The 21,756-nt window shown below is 37.1% G+C and overlaps 1 protein-coding gene across 4 annotated transcripts in view; it reads left to right on the plus strand.

Annotated features, from left to right (window-relative positions):
- Positions 1-21,756, plus strand: part of LOC143653850 (uncharacterized) — a 353,382-nt gene that overhangs the window by 2,094 nt on the left and 329,532 nt on the right. For 2 of the 4 annotated variants that reach the window (XR_013161560.1, XR_013161561.1), the window contains exon 2: positions 337-469. The gene's annotated coding sequence lies outside the window, so the exon portion shown is untranslated. Of the gene's footprint in view, positions 1-336; positions 470-13,539; positions 16,563-21,756 lie in introns of those variants that run through there. The other 2 variants (XR_013161564.1, XR_013161562.1) reach the window with 2 other exon arrangements.

The following is a 21,756-nucleotide window of genomic DNA, read 5'->3' on the forward strand; positions in this document are numbered from 1 at the left end:
CCTAAGAATTAAAAGTGTCCAAAGACTGCCTGTATCAGAACCAGCTGGGGATGTCTGTTGAAAGTACAGAAACCAACTCTAACTTGAGACCAACTGTATCTGAATCTTCTACACACTAAAGTTTTTTGAGAACCGATCAGTATCCACAAGGCATGTGATACTTTTTTTAGGCCACAATAGGCTACTTCCATAATTCTTTTGATGTTGCCCTTCAGAGCTACACTAATGTATGATATCAACCCTAAGGGCTTTTGCCCTAACAAGCCCTTTGCTTGGTCTTCTGCTGGTGGCTCTGACTGAGTGGATTAATCTTAACATTAGCATCCTTCTTTTTAGTGCTTCTCTGCTGCTGTGAGCCGAATGAAGACAAAAAGAACTGCAGAAAAGGAAACAGAGACGTGATAATGAACAAGTACTCGGATAATACGTGACAAAAACAGGGTTTGGAATAGATGGCATTTCTCATTTTGTAAGTAGTGAGTATCCACTGGGTGCCAGGTGTTTTAAGCTCTAGAGATTGAGCACTGAACAAGGAAGACAACTCTGAATTCTCAAGGAATTTACCTGCAACTTGGGGAGGGGTGGTCGCGCAGTAAAAGTAAATGAGCAACATAATTTAAGGCAGAGATAACCGTTAGGAAGACAATAAACAGGGTGATGGGATGGTATGGTGCGTGTGTGTGGCTGGATTGTCAGGGGTGACCATAAGATGCTCCTGAATATTAAGGAGTCAGCCATGGAACCAGGAACCAGCTCTTGAATTGTTAAACCAGATTTTAGATACCAGGACTTTAACGAGGTGGGAAGGAGCTTGGTATTTTTGGGGAAAAGAATGAAGTTCCTGTGGAGTTAGATTGCATAGTGAGCTGCAGGGTTCCTAGAGGAGATGAAGTGGGAGAGGTAGGCAAGGGTCACATTATGTCTTGGACCTTGTAGTTCATAGTAAGGGGTTGGATTATTAAAAGAGCAAAAAGAAACCTTTGGTGAGTTTTGAACTAGGGAGTGACTTAATCGATTTTATGTTTTTAAAGATCTCTTGGACTGCTGCAAGAGAATGAATTATAAGGAGGGAAGGGCCAATTTAACAGCAGATATTGGAGGCAGTAATACAGAGGAAAGACAAGGGAGCTAGAACTAGTATGAAGATAAAGAATGTATTTTCTAGGTAGAGCTGACAGGGCTTGCTGATGAGCTGTTGCTTTGGCAGTCTTTTTCTTAAAGTATATTTTCCCCACATTTTCTCTTTCATGAGCTGACAGCTCTGGTGATAGGTAAGACTGCTAAAGCTTAAATCCCACCTCCTGCCCACGTCGATTAAATTTAGGAATGGGGGAAGCACACAGCATGAGTAAAGCTGAGATTTTTTTTAATACAGTTGCTTAATTAATCAGGAAGCAAGGAGAACTGAAAGAGCCCCCCATCTTTTATCTCCTCTTACCTCTACCTGCTCATGTATATGATCTCTTCATTCTTATGAATGAAGAAACTAGGCTTGTACTTGTGTCTTTCATCCTTTTTCTCCTAGCTTTCATCTTTCTGAGGGTTAATTTTCTTAAATGCACAAGATATGTGACCTCACTTTTCCTTAAATGTTCAGAATTCATTTTGTGTATTTATCTCTTTTGGTTGCACTAGGACCTGATTGAAGGAGTATAAAAACATTGACTTTCTCAAATGCTTCAGAGTTCTCAGCCTGTAAATGTGTGTGTATGTGTGCAGTGGGTTGCAGCAGGAAGGTTTCTTTTTTCCTAGTAGTTTTTGCCACCTTACTTCTATACCTGCCTTTTATTTTAGTATACACCGTGGTTAAAAACAGTGTCTATATTACTTTTAGAGTAACTTAAACTTAATTATATTTGAAATATTTTGGATTCATATCGTGGTTTTCCTTTCAGCAAAGATGTTAGCATATGTTTCTCATCCATCATGAATGAGTGTTAAGTTGTAAGAAAAAAATAGTTGCAAAGTCAGAAGACCTGGTTCTAGTCATGGTGTTGCCATTAATTAGCTGTTTGTTATTAGACAAGTCACAACCTCACTAGATCTCAATTCCTTCATGGTTGTGGGAGATAATCTTAGAGATGCTTCGAGTATCTTATCAGCCCAGTATGGAAGATGGAGACAATTTCAAGGACAAGTCAGACAAAATCAAACATATATTTTCTTTCCTCTCATTTATCTAAGTTATTATGCCATAACTGTTTTAGCTCTATTTCCATTAAGATCTTAAAAAGAAACCCTGACCCACTCTGGTTTAACTTGTTCTGGCTATCTGAAATCATATCACTTTGCTTTAATGGCTGTTTGGTCTAATTGCTGGGCTAAGCTCAGGAATTTTTAGTGCTGAGGTGAGCTTTTTAAGTATACTCATTGCACTAATAAATTTCAGAGGTTGTGTGTGTGATACAAGCTGTAGACATCGTTTTCAAACTATAATTTTATAGGCCATTGCATGTAGGGTTGGGATGGAGAAGGACTGAAACTGATTCCTTGTCTCTTCCTTGGCAGTCTCTTATATCAAACGATGGGAAGCAAGGGGGAAAGAAATTAAAAAGTAGGAGAATAGAGAAGGGAAGTTGAGGGGAAGAAAAAGCAGAAGGAACCTTTAGGTGTGGCTTTTGCAGGTTAATAGTGAAGAGGAGCTTTTGCTCCTGAAGCTTTACCAGGCAGGTATTACTATTTTTGTAGGTCATTATATCCTTTGCCACCAAGTTGATATTAGACAGGTTTTCTCTCCTTTCTTTTTAGTAAACAGTTATTATGGGACCTAAAATAGTTCTGAACTGTAAATTAAATTCAAGCTCCCTTTATCTCTTTTAATTAACTCCCCCTCCCCCAATTTCATACTGCTTGTTTTTCTTTCCCTTTTTTTCCTTCTCTAAGAAGACATCAGCTATCTCTGCCGCCCCCGCTTCCCCATCTGTCCTTTTCCTCCTGGCTGAAAGAGAGATTTTTACTTTATATTTATTTTAATTAATGGATTTGAATCAGAAGTGGTGAAACAGTTGATGTTCAGCTTTAAGAGGCAGTAAAAAGGAAAATCATCTTCCTTTGCTTGGCTGAAAAGAACTGTATGTTCATTGTTGGCACTTGCCTGAAACAATTATTGCTTAAAGATCAGGGTATGTCCTTTCAGAGGAACAGACCTGATATTCCATGATCAAGGGATGTGAAGGTGGGAAAAAAAATGCTTTAGAATGCATTTGTACTTTGTTGGGAGGTGCCTTTCCCAAAGGGAGGCTTAGTAAATGTTGCTTTATGGTTTATGAACCAAAGATTTAGGATCAGATTCCTAGGAACAAAATATCAGAGTGCAATTTAATTGGTTGAGTACTAGTAAAATCCAACCAAACGTTTATCATGTCTTCCTCTTTAGTTGTACATAGCAAACTATATCTTGTTTTTAACTTACTTCCTTGACTGTTCAGCTTAGAATACATCTCAGGGCATTTAATTGACTTGGAATAGAGATAGTTTTATATTTGTTTCCTTGGTGAGGTGAAATTCTATGAATCAAAGCCTTCTTTTGGGAAAAAAAAAGTTCTTGTCCTCTATAGATGCTCTGTTTCAGTATTTCCTAGGAAGCAGGAGAAGTGACAGTATAGTCTGAAATTGTAACAATAGAAATCAGTGTGGAAGGATTTTATATATACCAGTTCTACTTCTGATTCTAACAACCATCTATGTGACTTTGGGCAAGTCATTTTCATTTCTTGCAACCTCTGTTTCTCATTTAAAGTGAAGAATTTATTCTTAATGATCTATCACTTTCCTTGCAGCTTTAAAAAACTTCTATGACTTTAAAAATTGTATTTATGTGAAATTAAATAATATAATTTTATATAGTGAAATACTGCAGAGCATCACAAAAGACACTTGTTTGGCATTTTGATAACATTGTGAAAAGTACATTCAATAATGTGTACCTAATGATATTTGATTTCTCTTTTGTGTATCTATTCTCTCTGTCTACTTAAAGTAGATTATATTGACTTCTCCTGAATGTAGGTCATTGAATAAAATGAGCAGGAGCTCATGTTTAAAATATTTGACATTCTTAAGTTTCCACAGTGTGTATTTTAAGGAGAACCTTAAAAAAAAGTTTTTTTTTTTTTTTTACCTTCTAAGTATAAATTATCATGCAATAAGAGTACCATGTATTGCTATTGGAAAGGGTAAAACATGTCTTGAGTTAAGTACACATTTCAGTAGGTCATGCTGAGGTAATTGACAATCTAGAAAGTCTCTAAGGCTGTTAGTTTTAGCTTAATTAAATAATTAACTCTGGTCAGCCTGTAATGAATGCACAAGCAATTAGCAGTGAATTTGGGCTGCTAAAAACTATTTTTCCTTTTTTGTGTTCCTTTGCTGTCATTAACAACTCTAAATGTTGAACAGTTGATATCTTCAAATTAACAATCAACTTTATTACCATCAAACTTTGCAAGTGATAAAGCAGTGAGACTTGAGTTTTGGGGGCAACATTAAGTGATTATGTTAAGGAATGCCATTTATTTGCCTAGCCATCTTACTGCTATATTATGTCAAACAGATAGGGCTTTTTTAAAGCTGTGCACACTTCTTTATTTTGATTACTCTATTTGTCAAGCCCAAGCAATTAGCAAGAGATGTACCTCAATTTGTAATTCCTTCTTCGTGGCCTTCAGCAGACTTTCAAATAAAGGGAAACTGCTCCACAAGTCTACCAAAAGCAAGACTCTCAAAAAAGAGCCTTTCTTCATGGCTTGAAGATTGTTATGTTTGGAAGGACTGAGATCAAATTCAGTAAATGAAAGCCTTCATCAGGCCACATTTTCCTGTTTGGGAAAATTTTCAGGATCAGCGATGACAGAAGGAACCATTTAAACTGTTTTCCATCCCTCCTCCCTGCTTTAGGAGAATGGCAGAAGGAAAGGAAGTGGAAGAGAGGGAAGTGACAAAAGGAGAGTGCCCAGAAGTGGAAGAGCAGCAGTGCTGGTCACGTTCCTAAGACTCAGGGTGTTGCTGTTAAGGCGACATTTGTGTTTCTGCGTTTCTAGAGTAAACTGAATCACGGTATCACACTTTAATCAAAAATAGGTTTTGAAAAATGGACATTTTAAGTTTCCACAGGGAGATGATATGTTTACAAGGAGATATCAACTTGTGATAACAAAAACTATTCCAATCCCATTAGAATTTATGAAGCTCTTAATATACTGAGTATTCTTATAAAAACTCAGTTCTACTTATTAATAATCTAGTAAGATTTGGGGCATTAAACCCAATGTTAGAAAATTAGTTAACTAATTAATAGTAGGAATTAGGAATTAATTAGGAAAATGTATTACTTACTGTTTAAGCAGAATTAAAAATACATAAACAGAATTTTTCTTCTGGTTGGAATATGAACATTGACTTATAATTTCATATCTGATATGAGACTTCCCATCTGGCTAGTCTTGGAAATGTTTTTTAATTTTTTCCCTAGCAATGCAGTAACTAGCAATTAGAGTTTCAGAAATGTCAATTTTAATCAAGATTTCTATTTCCAAAATAGAAAAACTTACATGAACTATATACAGCTTCTTCATTTTATTCACTTGACTGTTTTGAAAAAGCAATTTAAATAATTCAGAGACAGGATTAAGATGTCCCAGAAATGTTAAGAAAACAGTGCAAATCCTTCCAAACTATGGTCATTTTCACTCTTTAGATGGTGTTTTAGTTTCCTAGGCTGCTCAAAGAGATACTGTGAAATGGATTGGCTTTAAAAAATGGAAATTTATTAGCTTATAGTTTGAGACTGTGAGAATGCTCACTTCAAGTCATCATTAAGGCCATGCTTTCTTCCCAAAGACCACCTTCCAGTGATTCTTGGCTCCTCTGCCACATGGCAAGGCACCTGGTGTTGTCTGCCAGTCTCTCCATTCCATTCCAGGCTCCGCTGATTTCAGTTCCTTGCTCCTGTGGCTTTTCCTTTCTCTGTATTTCCCATTTGTAAAGGACTCTAGATAGAGGATTAAGATTCATCCTGGGCCACACCTTAACTGAAGTAACCTCATCAAAAGGTCCTACTTACAATAGGTTTATACCCACAGGAATGGATTAGCTTTAAGAACATCATTTTCTGGGTAACATACAGTTTCAGACCACCACAAATGGGCACAGTAGCTTCCCTGGCATTGATGTTTATGTCATCCAAATATCAACTTTATAGCAGTTGCCTCATATGGAATAGTTTCTCAACCTTGGCACTATTGATACTACTTTGTCCCAGATAACTCTTTGTTGTGGGGTGATTTCCTGCGCATTGGAGGATGTTTAGCAGCATCCCTGACCTCTACCCACTACACGACAGTAGGAAAACCCCCTCTTCCAGTTGTGATAACCAAAATTTTCTCTAGATATTTCATATGTTCCCAGGCTGAGGGGCAAAATCACCAGCTGAGAAAAATGATATAGAGTAAGGCCTTGACATATACTTCCTTAAAAGGCATTTCAAGATAAAAAATGAAGAGTGTTGACTTTGGATGTCTAGATAGTCCTTAATAAGTTAAATATTCATAAAGATAAACAAATGAATCAGAATCTTGGTGACTTGCAGTTTGGAGTGATTTGGGAGACATTGTCAAAACACTCCTGTTCTCAAATTCCACTTGAACTTCCCAACTCACCTGCTATAAGTTAGACATTTGCACTATTAGAAATTTGTTCGTTCTGTTAAAATGCAAATATTCCTGAGAGGAGCTCCCTTCACACAATTCTTAGTTAAAAACTAGTGTTTGAGCGGGCAACAGTGGCTCAGTGGCAGCGTTCTCACCTGCCATGCAGGAGACCTGGGTTCATTTCCCAGTGCTTGCCCCCCACAAAAAAAAAACAACCTAGCATGTTATTAAAACTATATATATATTATATTTACATTTATATATACACACACAACATATACCTGTATACCTTTGTACTTATGATAAGGTCCTTCTGGAGGAGAGGCTTTAGATCTTAATTATTAATGGGGCCACCTAAAATATTATTGTTCAGGTTTAAGTGTTTGGTTTTCAACCCTACAACTCCTTGTAGATTTCAGTTCCAGTCTTTTTTTTAAAAAGTCATAAAAACGTTAGTAGATGGCACTGTAGTTTCTTTGTTTTGTTTTGTTTTAATGTACTTTCTTTACCACTTCCTGTTGGGTATCCTAGGTTAATTTTGAAAAGTACTGGTAAAGGAAATCTAAAAATTTGGAGAAGTAGTGACTAGATCGTGTGGTGTCTGAACCTATCATTTATGCTAATAGAGGACATCTGAGAGGTATAGGACTAACTTGTCCTCTGTTGTTGTCTAATATGTTGGTACTGGCAATTTCAGATGTAGAAGATGGCTATCTTGACCTTCCTATACCTCTCAATACATATGGATTGACCCTACTTGTGAAGTCCACAGCTTCCAAAAGTAAATGTTCAATAAAAGAAGAAAACTCTAATAATTAAAATAATGCCCATCCAGTTGTAAATTGCCGTTTCATTTCCTGAGTTCATCTTGAAACAAGGAAGCCAAAATAGGTGACAGGTCTCAGTTGGTTAGACAACAGTTATCCCCTTTGCAAGGGGCAGTACAGAGCCTGATTTATTTTTGTAAATATTTTATGCCTTACTATGTGGAGTTATGGACTCTTTGACTAGTTACTGATCTTAAATCTTATAGTGATTAATCCAACCTATTTTTGGAAGTTCAAGCGAACATCAAAATAAAGAAAATATTTGTTTGTTTCACTGATTCTCACTTTCATACTAAATAGTTTAACATATGCGTTGACCTCATGTTTGTTTTTTCTTTAAGTTCCTTGCCCCAAAGTGAAGTAAATGATTCTTCTTTGGTTTTATATTATACATACTATGTCAGCAGTTGTCATAATAGTATACCTGGCTGGCAAATTTCACACTTGTCCCTTTCAGCATAATTTTCCTAATCCGGCATTTATGTTTTTACTTTTTTCCTTTCAACTCAGATTTTCCTACGAGCTTTCATGAAAGATAATATTTTATCATTAATAGTAATAACAATAGTACACTAATATAGTGGCCATATGAAAAACCACCTTTTTAGTTTTGTTTTTTGTTTTAATGAGAGAAGTTATAGGTTTATAGGGAAATCACGCAGAAAACTGAGTTCCCATATATCCCCATTTACACACAGCTTTCCATATTATTAATACATTGTGTTGGTGTGGTGCATTGTTACAATTGATAAAAGATTTCGTTATAATTGTACTATTAATTATAATCCATAGTTTATATTAGGGTTGGCTTGTTGCATAATCCCATGGTTTAAAAAAAATTTTATTCTAGTAATTTATACTCCCCCCACCCCCACCTCATCCTTTGGCAATCTGTATTTTAGTTTCTAACTAGTTTAAGCAGGATTGGTGTTAATTCTTCTTGGAATGTTTGGTAAAATTTCCCTATAAAGCCATCTAGTCCTGGGCTTTTCTTTGTTGGAATGTTTTTGATTACTGATTTAATCTCTCTACTTGTTGTTAGTCTATTGAGATCTGTTTCTTCTTGAGTCACTATAGGTAGTTTGTGTTTCTAGGAATTTGTCCATTTCATCTAATTTGTGTTATACAGTTATTCATAGTATCCTCTTAGAGTTCTTTTTATTTCATGGTGTCAGTATAATGCCCCCCCTTTCATTTCTGATTTTAGTTATTGGTGTCTCTATTTTTTTCTTTGTCAGTTTTAGCTAAAGGTTTGTTGAATTTAGTGATCTTTTCAAAGAACCAACTTTTGGTTTCATTGATTCTTTTTTTTTTTTTAATTCTCTATTTCATTAATCTCTACTCTAATCTTATTTACTTTGGGTTTAGTTACTCTTCTTTTTCTAGATCCTCCAGTTCTGAGAGTGGGTCTTTGATGTCAGATCTTTTTCTTTTTTAATGTGTACTTTTAGCACTATAGATTTCCCTCTTAGCACTGCCTTTTCTGCATTCCATAAGTTTTGGGTAAATTCATTTCCATTTGCTTAAGATGTTGTGATTTCTGCTTTGACCCATTGGTTGTTTAAGAGGGTATTATTTAGTTTCCACATATTGTGATCTTTCAGTTCTCCCTCTGTTATTAACTTCTTGCTTCATTCCATTGTGATTGGAGAAGATACATTATATGATTTCAATATTTTTTAAATTTATTGAGATTTGTTTTATGACGACATATGGTCTGTCCTGAAGAATGATCCATGTGCACTAGAGAAGAATGTGTATTCTGCTGCTATTGTGTGAAGCGTTATATATATGTCTGTTAGGTAGTTGGTTTAGAGAATCATTCAAGTCTTCTATTTCTCTATTGATTTTCTGTCTAGATTCTCTATCCATTATTGAAAATGGTGTACTGAAGTCCCCTGCTATTAATATAGAACTTTCTATTTCTCCCTTCAAATCTGTCTATATTTGCTTCATATATTTTGGGGCTTTGCCATTAGGTACCTACATATTTATAAGTATTATGTCTTCTTGTTGAATTGACCCCTTTATCAATACATAGTAACCTACTTTGTCCCTTATAACAGTTTTTGACTTAGTCTATTTTATCAGTTGTTAGGATAGCTACCCCAGCTCTCTTATGGTTACTATTTGCATGGTATATTTTCCTCCATCTGTGCCAGTTTGAAAGGATTATGTGCCCTAGAAAAGCCATGTTTTAATCCTGAGCCATCTTGTAGAGTCAGCTGTTTCTTTTAATTCCTATTAAGCTCTGTAAATTGGAATCTTGATTAGAATATCTCCATGGAGATGTGACACACCCAATTGTGGGTATTAACCTTCGATTAGAGGGAGATCTGAGTCCACCCATTCCAGGTGGGTCTTGATTCATTTACTGGAATCCTTTAAAAGAGGAAACATTTTGGAGAAAACTTCAGAACCACGAGAACCACAGAGCCACACAGCCAGAGATTTTTGGATATGAAGAAGGAAAACACCCCTGGGGGAGCTTCATGAAACAAGAAGCCTGAAGAGAAAACTAGCAGATGTCGCCATGTTTGCCATGGGTGTTTCTAGTTGGAAGAGAAATCCTGAACTTCATCATCCTTCTTGAACCAAGGGTATCTTTCCCTGGATGCTTTAGATTGGACATTTCTATAACCTTGCTTTAATTTGGACATTATCATGGGCTTAGAACTGTAAACTTACAACTTAATAAATCTCCCCTTTTAAAAGCTGTTCTCTTTCTGGTATATCACATTTCTTCACCATCCTTTCACCTTTAACCTACTTGCCTTTGACTTTCAGGTGAGTCTCTTCTACACAGCATATGATTGGGTCTTATGTTTTATTTATTCTACTAATCTCTACCTTTTGACTGGAGAGTTTAGTCCATTTATATCTACAATAATACTGATATTATAGGATCTTCTTCTGTCATTATTTGGTCTATGTAAGTATTATATCTTTTTTGTCCCTCAGTTTTTCATTAATGCCTACTTTCATATTTATTTGCATTTTTTGTATTGTACCACTTTGAGTTCCTTCTCATTTTTTTCTGTATATATTTTTCTTTGTAGTTACTATGGGCCTTAAATTTAACATACTAAATCAATTTAATGTTTGATTTGATACCAACTAAATTCAGTTCATACATATTATTCCTATAACCCTCCTTCCACCATTATGTCCTCAAACATTGTGTACCCAAATCCATAGATTTATCATTTCTTTCTTTTTTTGCATGGGCAGGCTCCAGAAATCTAACCCAGGTCTCTGGCATGGCAGACAAGAACTCTGCCACTGAGCCACCACTGTCCACCCTATCATTTCTTTTTATGCATTTGAATTTTAGAACCTGTAAGAAATAAAAAGTGGAGTTATATACCAAAAAATATAATATGACAGTATTGGCATTTATTATTCCCTATATGATTAACTTTACTGGAGGTCTTTATTTCTTTTTCCTACTTTGATTCTTTCCTTTTACTTTAAAGAACTCCCTTTAACATTAGTTGTAGTACAGATCTAGTGGTGACAAACTCCTTAGGTTTTGTTTATCTAGGAATATCTTAATATTTCCTCCTTTTTGAAGGGCATTCTTGCTGGATATAAAGCTCTTGGTTGGAAAATGCTTTCTTTCAGCACTTTAAATATTTCCTTCCACTGCCTTCTTGCCTCCTGCCATCATGGTTTCTGATGAGACTTTAGCACTTAATTTTATTGGGACTCCTTTGTACAAAACATATTGCTTTTCTCTTGCAGATTTCAGAACTCTCTTCTTGTCCTTGTCCTGTCTGGGCATGGTTCTCTTTGTGGTTCTCCTGTTTGGGATTCATTAGGGCTTCTTCGATGTGTATATTCATGTCTTTCATTAACTATTTCAATTTGCTAAAGCTACTGGAATGCAATATACCAAAAATGGATTGACTTTTACAAAGGGGATTTGTTAGGTTACAGATTTGCAGTTCTAAGCCATGAAAATGTCCTAATTAAGGCATTCAAAGGGAGATACCCTCTCTGAGGAAAGGCTTCTGGCCTATGGGAAGGCACATGGCGATGTTTCTGGTCCTTCTCTCCTGTGTTCTGGTTTCAAAATGGCTCTCTCAGCTCCTGATGGATCTGTCTGGTTTTCTTTTGGGCATTTTCTTTCTCTGAGTTCTCTCCAGAATGTCTTTTATCCTCTCATAAAGCATTCCAGCAAGGGGATTAAGACCCACCTTGAATGGGCTGGGTCATATCTCCATGGAAACAACCTATGCAGAAGATACTACCCACAATAGGTCTGCTTACACAGGGATGGATTAAAAGAACACAGACTCTTCTGGGGCATGTCACAGATTCAAACCAGCATATTAACTTTGGGAAGTTTTCTGCCATTATTTCTTTGAATATTTCTTCTTCCTTTTTCTCTTTCTTCTCCTTCTGTGAGCCCCATAATATATATATTGCTATGCTTGATGGTAACCCATGATTCGCTTAGACTTTGTGCACTTTTTAAAATTCTTTTTACTTTCTGCTCCTTGGCCAGAATCATTTTAATTGTTTTGTCTTTGAGTTCACTCAGTCTTTCTTCTGCCAGCTTCGATCTGCTGTTGAAACCCTCTTGGGAATTTTTCATTTTTATGTTAGTCTTCAACTTCAATGTTTCTGTTTGGTTAATTAAAAAAAATTATCTCTTGATTATGATTTTCATATTGTTCATTCATTGTTCTCCTGAAAGTTCTTTATCCATGTTTTCCTTTATCTCCTTGAGTGTATTGAGAATCATTTTTTAAAAGTCTTGGTCCAGGGGGTGCACAATTGCACAACGGTTCAGTGGTTTAATGCTCCCCTGCCATGTGGGAGACCTGGGTTTGATTCTTGGTGATACAACCCCCTCCACTCACACACCTCAACAACAACAACAAAAGTCTTTGTCTGTTACATCCAAAGTCTCGTTTTATGTATCTGTAGTTTCTGATTTTTATCTTGTTCCTTTGGATGGACCATCATTTGCTGTTTTTTTTTGTTGTTGTTGTTGTTGTTTTTGTTGTTAGTCTTATAATCTTTTGTTACACACTGCACATTTAACACTTTAACGTATTAACTCTGGAATTAAGTCTTGAGCTTTCAAGTTTGTATCCAGCTGGTGATATGAAATAGATATCTTTGATGGGAGCTTACAAACCAAACCCATGCAAACAAACAAACAAGCAAGAAACCTTTCACTCTCTTTGAAAATTGACTCTGTGTTGGCTGGTGATCTCCTTCAGAGTTGGAACTCATAGCAAGAAGGTCAGCCCTAGGCGTAAATGAAGTGTAGGGGCCTCTCCTCTCTTTTTTGGACTTGCATCTTGTTCTAGACTTATGCTTGCTTGTGATCCTGTAATTTCCCTGTTTACAGGAATTCATTTGTCCCCTCTATTCCCTATGAAATAGACTTTATCCCCATCCCTGTTGTCTGACTTAAACCAGGTAATCATTTGCCCTAGGTCACTTGGACTTAATTGTTTCTTAACCAAGCTACTTCTGCCTGCAGGGTATTATTTTGGGATAGTGAGAGCCAGAAACCAAGTTTCCTGGTTTAGTCTTTCAGACTGCCACCCAGTGGACTAGCACCAACAAACAGGCACCCTAGAATGTGCCCAAGGGTTACTCTGCTCTCTCTGGAACAGAGCCAGGGACCCACAATGGTAACTCAGGCTAGTTCCACACTGTACCAGGAAGGGAGTTGGGGACTGCCAGCAAGGATGCCAGGAGCATCTCCTATTGTTTTTAAAGCTACATTTTCTTGGTTTAGCCCTTGCCCAGTACTACAACCCTTTAACTGTTTCTGGTTTTGTAGGTGAAGGGTACTCTGGACCATCTTACACTGCCCTCTCAATCAACCAAAATCATCAGGATTGAGCCATCATCTTTTACTAATTTGCATTAGTTTTGTTTTCCTCTTTAAATATAAGCATTGGTGAAAATGATATTAATATTGCATTCAAATAGTTTCTAACTCCTGTTAGGCTGTGCATCCTTGCTAGGGCTGAAGAATGTGGTCATCAATCATATAAGAAGTAATATGGCTGAGACCCTGGAGCTCAAGCAGAACATGGGAATGCAAGGCAGTCTCACTTGGGCCGTTTCCTCATCTTAGGGCCAGGGATGGGGTGAGGAGGGGGATGAGAGACCCTTGAAAGCTAAATTCATGTTTTAGGATATACGTCTCTTAAGGATAAAGATTACATTTAGTTAACTTGCACAGGATATTTCCATGAGTGTGTTCACACATGTTAGTGACCATGGGCTTATTCTTATTCTTTTTGTAATTTCCAGGGCTCATTTTGGAGTATACTCCTAGAAGAGGTAATACTTGGGGATTGTTCTGAGGAAATGAGGATCATACCACAGGGGAAGAAACACATTGGCTATCTAATAAGAGTGCTCTCTAATCCCATGTGTTTTCCTGCCGAGGGGATGAGCTTTACCAGAAGAGGGGAAAAGCTTTACCTCCATCTCATCTCTTCCCTGGTCCTTTTGGTCACTGGGAAGCTGGTTCTCTCCTAGGCCCCTCTACTAGTTATGGTGAGTGGTCTGGAAAGACTGCTTCCTAAATGGTGAGCAGTGAACAGGAGAATCCCAGCCATGATTTCAAAATCATGAAATTTTGATTTCCCAAGAGATTTTGGAATTAAAGTGAATTGTTTATTTATTCCTGTTCTTCCCCTAAAAGAGGGTTAGGTAAAGTATCATAAAGTATCACCATAGAAATTGCACAAAAATAACTCATGGAGAGCTTGGATACTGTTAGGTTTCAATTATTATCATCAGAGTTGGGTGTAGTTTGGAAGATACTATCCTGGGACTCCAGTTGGGTTAAGAAAGTGGTTTGGAGGAAACTTTTGCCTAAAAATGTGTTTAATCCTTTTTCTTCTCCTGACTACATTTCAATATTCCCCAAACTAAAATTTTTATTCAAGGACCCCTGTTTTTCAAGAATCAATGCATGCATTTTCTCCTACGAGAATATGCTTTGGTAAGCCATTCTTCAGCTTTTGCTAAATAGCTGTATTATGAAAGTACTGCACTAAACTCTGTGGGGGAAATGGTAGAAGACATGTATCCCCTATGTTAGGGGAGATTATAAACTACCTAAAGACAGGACATACAGGGCCTAGCATGAGAAAAGAAGCAGGTTATATGGATTTACAAATAGCATTTATTATGCATTAATACAAACAAACCAGGGCTTATGAAATACATCAGAATCAGCTCTAGGAAAGATGCATTAGGAAAAGCTTTTTTACGAAGGTGCAGCTTGTTCCAGGTCTCCACATAAGAATTGGGAGCAATTTGATGGAAAGAACACAGGAGAAGACCCAAGACAGAAAATGGTGGGAGCAAAGGCTCAGACTGTATCTTCCCCTGTGTACATCTGCAGAAGAGTGGCACATTTTTCAGTTTGGCTGTGTTTGTGTTGTGAAACCCATAGAGGCACAGAGTCTGGCTTAATGGGATTCTCCCCAACTTTATAGTACTTCTGCCCAAACCTTCCTACAAGAGCATCTCCTCTTTTCTAGCTTCTCCCCCAGTACAGACAGCAGTGTACATTCCTTTCTTACACAACATTTGTTTTCCTACCTGGGAAAGACCGCAGCTAGGCACCACTGCTGAAAACCAGGAACATGCAGTAAATCCATATTTGCACATGTCGTTTATTAATATTTAAAATGGATTTTCAATAATGGTGCAGGTTTCTTGCTCAAAAGCTAAAAAAACAGAGACTTTTCTGCCTAAGTGAACAGGATTAGTGGAAGTGAATTTTCCAATTGTAGTCACACATAGATTTTGTGACTTAATCTATTATAATAAAGGTAGGACACCTGGTGGATGCTACCATTTTCATCTTGGTCTTTTGGCGTCTGGCTTCTAATTAATTCACAAAGTACACTTCATACTGCAGTGTTTATTTTGTCTGTGAAGAAAAACCTTTTTAGTGTTTGTTACTGGTTGTAGAATCTTCACATTTTAGGAGGTGACTATTTTAACATGTTAAAATTGCTTTGGCATAACAAGAAATGCTGTTGGTATGGGTAATGGATTTATGTAGAACCAATCTCCTGGTGCTTCTGGATGTAAGATTTGGGACTCTGCATAGATTTCTGGAGGGATAAAAGAAATCCTTTCACACAATGAAGATGAATGAAAAAGATGCTTGTAGTGAAAAGTTAAGTACCTTTTAATAAAAGAAGTAACTTTTTAAAGTTTACTGGATTTCTTGCCAAGTTACTTTTGGATAAAGAAGCAATTCTTATGTACAGCAGTGTCCTGGTGGTCAGAAGAAAGATGACATAATAGTATATTGGTCAGAAACAAAAATAATAGAGTTTTATTTTATGATTATGATCCATAATATGAAAATCTTCTCTAAAAATAGCATGTATTTAGAAAGAAATTTTATTCTTTAAATTGCGTAGATTACTCATAACAATGGGTTTTCCCTTTGCATTCTTCATTTACCAGGTATTATTGAGAAATGAAGTTCTCCCCACATGAAATCTGTTAGAAAATCCATTAGAAACAAGAAAACCATTAGAAAACAAGTTACCAGGAACTTAGAACATTCCATCATTGATCTGGCCATTTCCCCTTCAACACATGTATGAAACACCTACTCTGTGTATTAAGGAATTCTTTTTGGGGCAGAGATGAAACAGTGGTAACACAGGCAAGATTCTCACTTTTAAAGAATTTATATCTAGAAAGGGAAAATAGACAATAGAAAGAAGAAAGTAAAGAAGCAAAATAATTTCACAAATTGCTAAGTACTAGGAAGAAAATAAGAGTGACATCATAGTGGCTGGGTGGCTACATTAGTCTGAAACCTAAAAGAAGTCCTCTCTGTGAATGTAGCATTTGAACTGGGCCTAGGACAGAAAGGAACTAGTCATGTTAAGATCTGGGCAGAGAAGGAACCAAGATGGAAGCTTAGTGAAGTGTGGGGTTTAGTTTGTCTTCCAGAGCAGCTAGTAAATAGCCAGGAACAGTACAGAACAACTGCTGGGACCACATCAGTGACCGGACACACAGCATACACCAGTCTGGACAAGCTGGACCAGCTGCGATCCCACCCAGAACCGTGAGTCCCCCATGCTGCCATGGCTGTCACTCCTCCCCCACAGGATGCTTCCCAGAGGGGAAAGGAAAGAGACTTTACTAATAGCAAGGAGCTGAGCCCAACCAAGCTCCAATTTGTGGAATTAATTAACAAATTCTGACTAGTAAAAATAGGCCCCCAGCTCAGGTGAATCTTGAGTAAAAGCTGAGGTTGCTGGGTTTTGCCCTGGTGCAGAAGGGTCAAGACTGACAGAAAAGAAAAAAAAGAGGTTTTTTTGGATTGGACAGCACAAAATACTTGAAAGAGTTTAGGCCCTGAAGGAAAGGAGGGGGCATGTAGGACCTGAAGATACACAGAGCAACGTACCAACTTAAGCTCTTGATTGACAAACCCAAGGAATGGGGGTCCTGTTCTGAAGAGGATTTTTTTCTTTTCTTTTTTGTGGCTGTGTTTCTTCAGCTTGACTGCCCTTTGGCTACAATTACAAGCCTTCTCAGGCTCCAAATGCCCCAGGCAAGGGCAGAATTAAGCTTGTCTGAGAGCTTGTCTGGAGGCTGTGCCTTCCTCAGGAGAGGGGTGGGGCCCAGCTCAGGTGGAATCCTTCCCTCAATGAATTCACACCCCAGGGTCTGGAAAACTGAAGCACTTAAAGCCAGTTTACAACCTCTCCTCTGTCTCAACCACACCCTTGGCAGGGAGAGTCTCTGAAGTTAAAGAGACCACATCACTTTATGCTGTTGGGACCTGCAGACAGACAAACACCACATATTGGGCAGTATAGAAAAAACACAGAGTCTAGAGGCGTCATAGGAAAGTCTTTCAACTGCTGGGTCTCACCCTCAGGGAAAACTGAATGCAGATGATTCTTTCCTCCTGAGAGGAGGCCAGTTTGGTCTGGGAAAATTTGACTGGGGTCTATAATATGTAAGTAGACCCTCCTAAGGGGGGGTGGGGGGAGAAGGTGCTATACAGGCAGAGTAAGAAACAAGAGAACAAGAACTGAAAAACTCTGATCTGTTTAACAAAACCTAAGCTAGAGGTCTAGAATAAGCTGAACTGAATGTCAAAGAACAGATAGACAGCAAGTCATTCAGCAAGAAAATCCTAGGTAAAAAACTAATTAAGGAAATTAAATGCCTAGATGCCAGCAAAAAACGAATCATTCTAGGAAAATTGAAGATATGGCCTAGTCAAAGGAGCAAACCAGCAGTTCAAATGAGATATAGGAGTTGAAACAATTAATTCAGAATGCCTGAACAGACATGGAAAACCTCATCACAAATCAAATCAATGAATTGAGGGAGGATATAAAGAAGGCAAGGGATGAACAAAAAGAATAAATTGAAAGTCTGAAAAAAAATCACAGAACTTATGGGAATGAAAGTCACAGTAGAAGAGATGCAAAAGAACACGAAAACCTACAATGTTAGATTTCAATAGGTAGAAGATAGGATTAGTGAACTGGATGATGTGACACCTGAAATTCAACAAGCAAAAGAAAACAGAGGGAAAAGAATGGAAGAAAATGAGCAGGGACTCAGGGAATTGAATGACAACATGAAGCACACAAATATATGTATTGTGGGTGTCCCAGAAGGAGAAGAGAAGGGAAAAGGAGGAGAAAAACTAATGGAGGAAATTATCACTGAAAATTTCCCAACTCTTATGAAAGACTTAAAACTGCACATCCAAGAAGTGCAGCATACCCCAAACAGAATAGATCCAAATAGATGTACTCCAAGACACTTACTAATGAGAATGTCAGATGTCAAAGAGAAAGAAAGAATTTTGAAAGCAGCAAGAGAAAAGCAATCCATCACATACAAGGGAAGCCCAATAAGACTAGGTGTAGATTTCTCAACAGGAATCATGGAGACGAGAAGACAGTGGTATGATATATTTAAGATACTAAAACAGGAAACCTGCCAACCAAGAATTCTATATCCAGCAAAATTGTCCTTCAAAAATGAGAGGGAAATTAAAACATTTTCAGACAAAACATCACAGAGAATTTGTGACTAAGAGACCAGCTCTGCAAGAAATACTAAAGGGAGCACTAGAGAGAGATAGGAAAAGACAGGGGAGAGAGGCATAGAGAAGAGTGTAGAAATGAATACTATCAGTAAAAAGGTAAAAAGAAGAAAAAATTAGATATGACATATAAAATCCAAAAGGCAAAATGGTAGAAGAAAATATTGCCCTTACATTAATAACACTAAGCGTTAATGGATTAAACTCCCCAATCATAAGACATAGACTGGCAGAATGGATTAAAAAACAGGACCCATCTGTAAGCTGTCTACAGGAGACACTCTTTAGACCCAAAGATAAACACAGGTTGAAAGCGAAAAGTTGGGAAAAGATAGTTCATGCAAACAACAATCAGAAAAGAGCAGGAGTAGCTATACTAATATCCAACAAATTAGACTTCAAATGTAAAACAATTAAAAGAGACAAAGAAGGAAATTAAATGCCTAGATGCCAGCAAAAAAATAATGAATCATCCTAGGAAAATTGAAGATATAGCCCAGTCAAAGGAGCAAACCAGCAGTTCAAATGAGATACAGGAGTTGAAACAATTAATTCAGAATGTCTGAACAGACATGGAAAACCTCATCAAAAATCAAATCAATGAATTGAGGGAGGATATAAAGAAGGCAAGGGAAAATTTTAAAAGATTTAAATAATACAAAACACTTTCTCTGATTATAAAGGAATCAAGTTAGAAATCAATAATAGGCAGAGGGCCAGAAAATTCATGAAAGCCCAACAACACACTCTTAAACAACTAGTGGGTCAAGAAAGAAGGTACAAGAGAAATCAGTAAATATCTTGAGGCAAATGAATATGAAAACATAGCATATCAAAATTTATGGGATGCAGCAAAGGCAGTGTTAAGAGGGAAATTTATTGCCCTAAATGCCTATATCAAAAAAAAAAAAAAAAAGAAGAAAGAGCAAAAATCAAGGAATTAACTGTTGACTTGGGAGAATTAGAGACTAACCCCAAAGCAAGCAAAAGGAAAGAAATAATGAAGATTAGAGCAGAAACAAAGAAACTGAGAACATGAAAACAATCAAGAAAATCAACAAAACCGGAAGTTGGTTCTATGAAAAAATCAAAAAGATTGATGGACCCTTAGTAAGATTGACAAGAAGAAAAAGAGAGAGGATGCAAATAAATAAAATCAGAAACGGAAGAGGAAACATAACCACTGGGCCCTGCAGAAATAAAGGAGGCAATGAGAGGATACTATGAACAACTTTATGCTAATAAACTAGACAATGTAGATGAAATGGACAACTTCCTAGGAAGTCATGAACAGCCAACATAGACTTGAGAAGAAATAGATGACCTCAGCAAACCAAGCACAAGTAAAGAAATTGAAGTAGTCATTAAGAAGCTCCCCCAAAAGAAAAGTCCAGGACCAGATGGTTTCACACGTGAATTCTACCAAACATTCAAGAAAGAATTAGTACCAATCCTGCTCAAACTATTCAAGAAAGTTGAAGAGGAGGAAGGTTACCTAACTCATTCTATGAAGCCAAAATCGCTCTCATACCAAAGCCGGACAAAGATACTACAATAAAAGAAAATTACAGACCAATTTCTCTAATGAATATATATGCAAAAATCCTCAACAAAATTCTTGCAAATTGAATCCAATACCACGTTAAAAGAAGTATACACCATGACCAAGTAGGATCATCGCAGGTATGCAAGTATGGTTCAACATAAGAAAATCAATTAATGTAATACACCATATCAACAAATCAAAGCAGAAAAACCACATGATCATCTCGATTGATGCAGAAAAGGCATTTGACAAAATTCAACATCTTTTCCTGTTGAAAACACTTCAAAGGATAGAAATAGAAGGGCAGTTCCTCAACATGATAAAGGGAATACATGAAAAACCCACAGCCAACATCATCCTCAATGGGGGAAAACTGAAAAATTTCCCCCTAAGATCAGGAACAAGAAAAGGATGTCCACTATCACCATTGTTATTCAGCATTGTGTTGCAAGTTCTAGCCAGAGCAATTAGACACGGAAAAGAAATGCAAGGCATCAGAATTGGAAAGGAAGAATTAAAACTATCACTGTTTACAGATGATGTGATACTATATGTCAAAAACCCTGAAAAATCTACAGCAAAACTACTCGAGTTAATAAATGAGTACAGCAAAGTGGAAGTTTACAAGATCAACACTAAAATAATCTGTAGTGTTTCTATATACTACTGTTCTAGTTTGCTAGCTGCTGGAATGTAACACACCAGAGATGGATTGGCTTTTAATAAAAGGGGATTTATTTCATTAGTTCTTCAGAGGAAAGGCAGCTGGCTTTCAACTGAGGTTCTTTCTTACATGGGAAGGCACAGGGTGGTTTCTGCTGGCCTTCTCTCCAGGTCTCTGGTTCCAGCAACTTCCCCAGGGTGATTTCTTTCTGCACCTCCAAAGGCTTGGGCTGAACTGCAAGGGTTGAGATGAGGTATGCTGAGCTGCTTGGGCTGTGCTACGTTGTGCTCTCTCATTTAAGCACCAGCCAATTAAGTCAAACATCATTCATTGCAGCAGGCATGCTTCCTAGCCGACTGCAGATGTAATCAGCAACAGATGAGGTTCACAAACCATTGGCTCAGGTCCGCAGCAACAGAACTAGGTACCTTCACCTGGCCAAGTTGACAACCGAATCTAACTACCACAACTACTAAATGAACAATCTGAGGGGGAAATCAAGAAAAAAATTCCATTTACAATTGCAACCAAAAGAATAAAATATTTAGGAATAAATTAAACTAAGGATACAAAAGACCTATACAAAGAAAACTATAAGAAATTGCTAAAAGAAGTCATAGAAGACCTAAATAAATGGAAGGGCATACTGTGTTCATGAATTGAAAGACTAAATATAGTTAAGATGTCAATTCTACCTAAGTTCATTTATAGATTCAATGCAATATCAATTAAAATCCCCAAAACTTACTTTTCAGAGATAGAAAAACCAATAACCAAATTTATCTGGAAGGGCAGGGCACCGTATATAGCTAAAAATATCCTGAGAAAGACAATGAAGTCGGAGGTCTCACACTACCTGACTTTAAGGCATATTACAAATCTACAGTGGTCAAAACAGCATGGTAATGGTATAAAGATAGAAAAAGTGACCAATGGAATCGAATAGAGTGTTTAGATATAGACCCTCTCATCTA

Source organism: Tamandua tetradactyla, chromosome 13, assembly GCF_023851605.1.
Source record: "Tamandua tetradactyla isolate mTamTet1 chromosome 13, mTamTet1.pri, whole genome shotgun sequence".
NCBI lineage: Eukaryota > Metazoa > Chordata > Mammalia > Pilosa > Myrmecophagidae > Tamandua > Tamandua tetradactyla.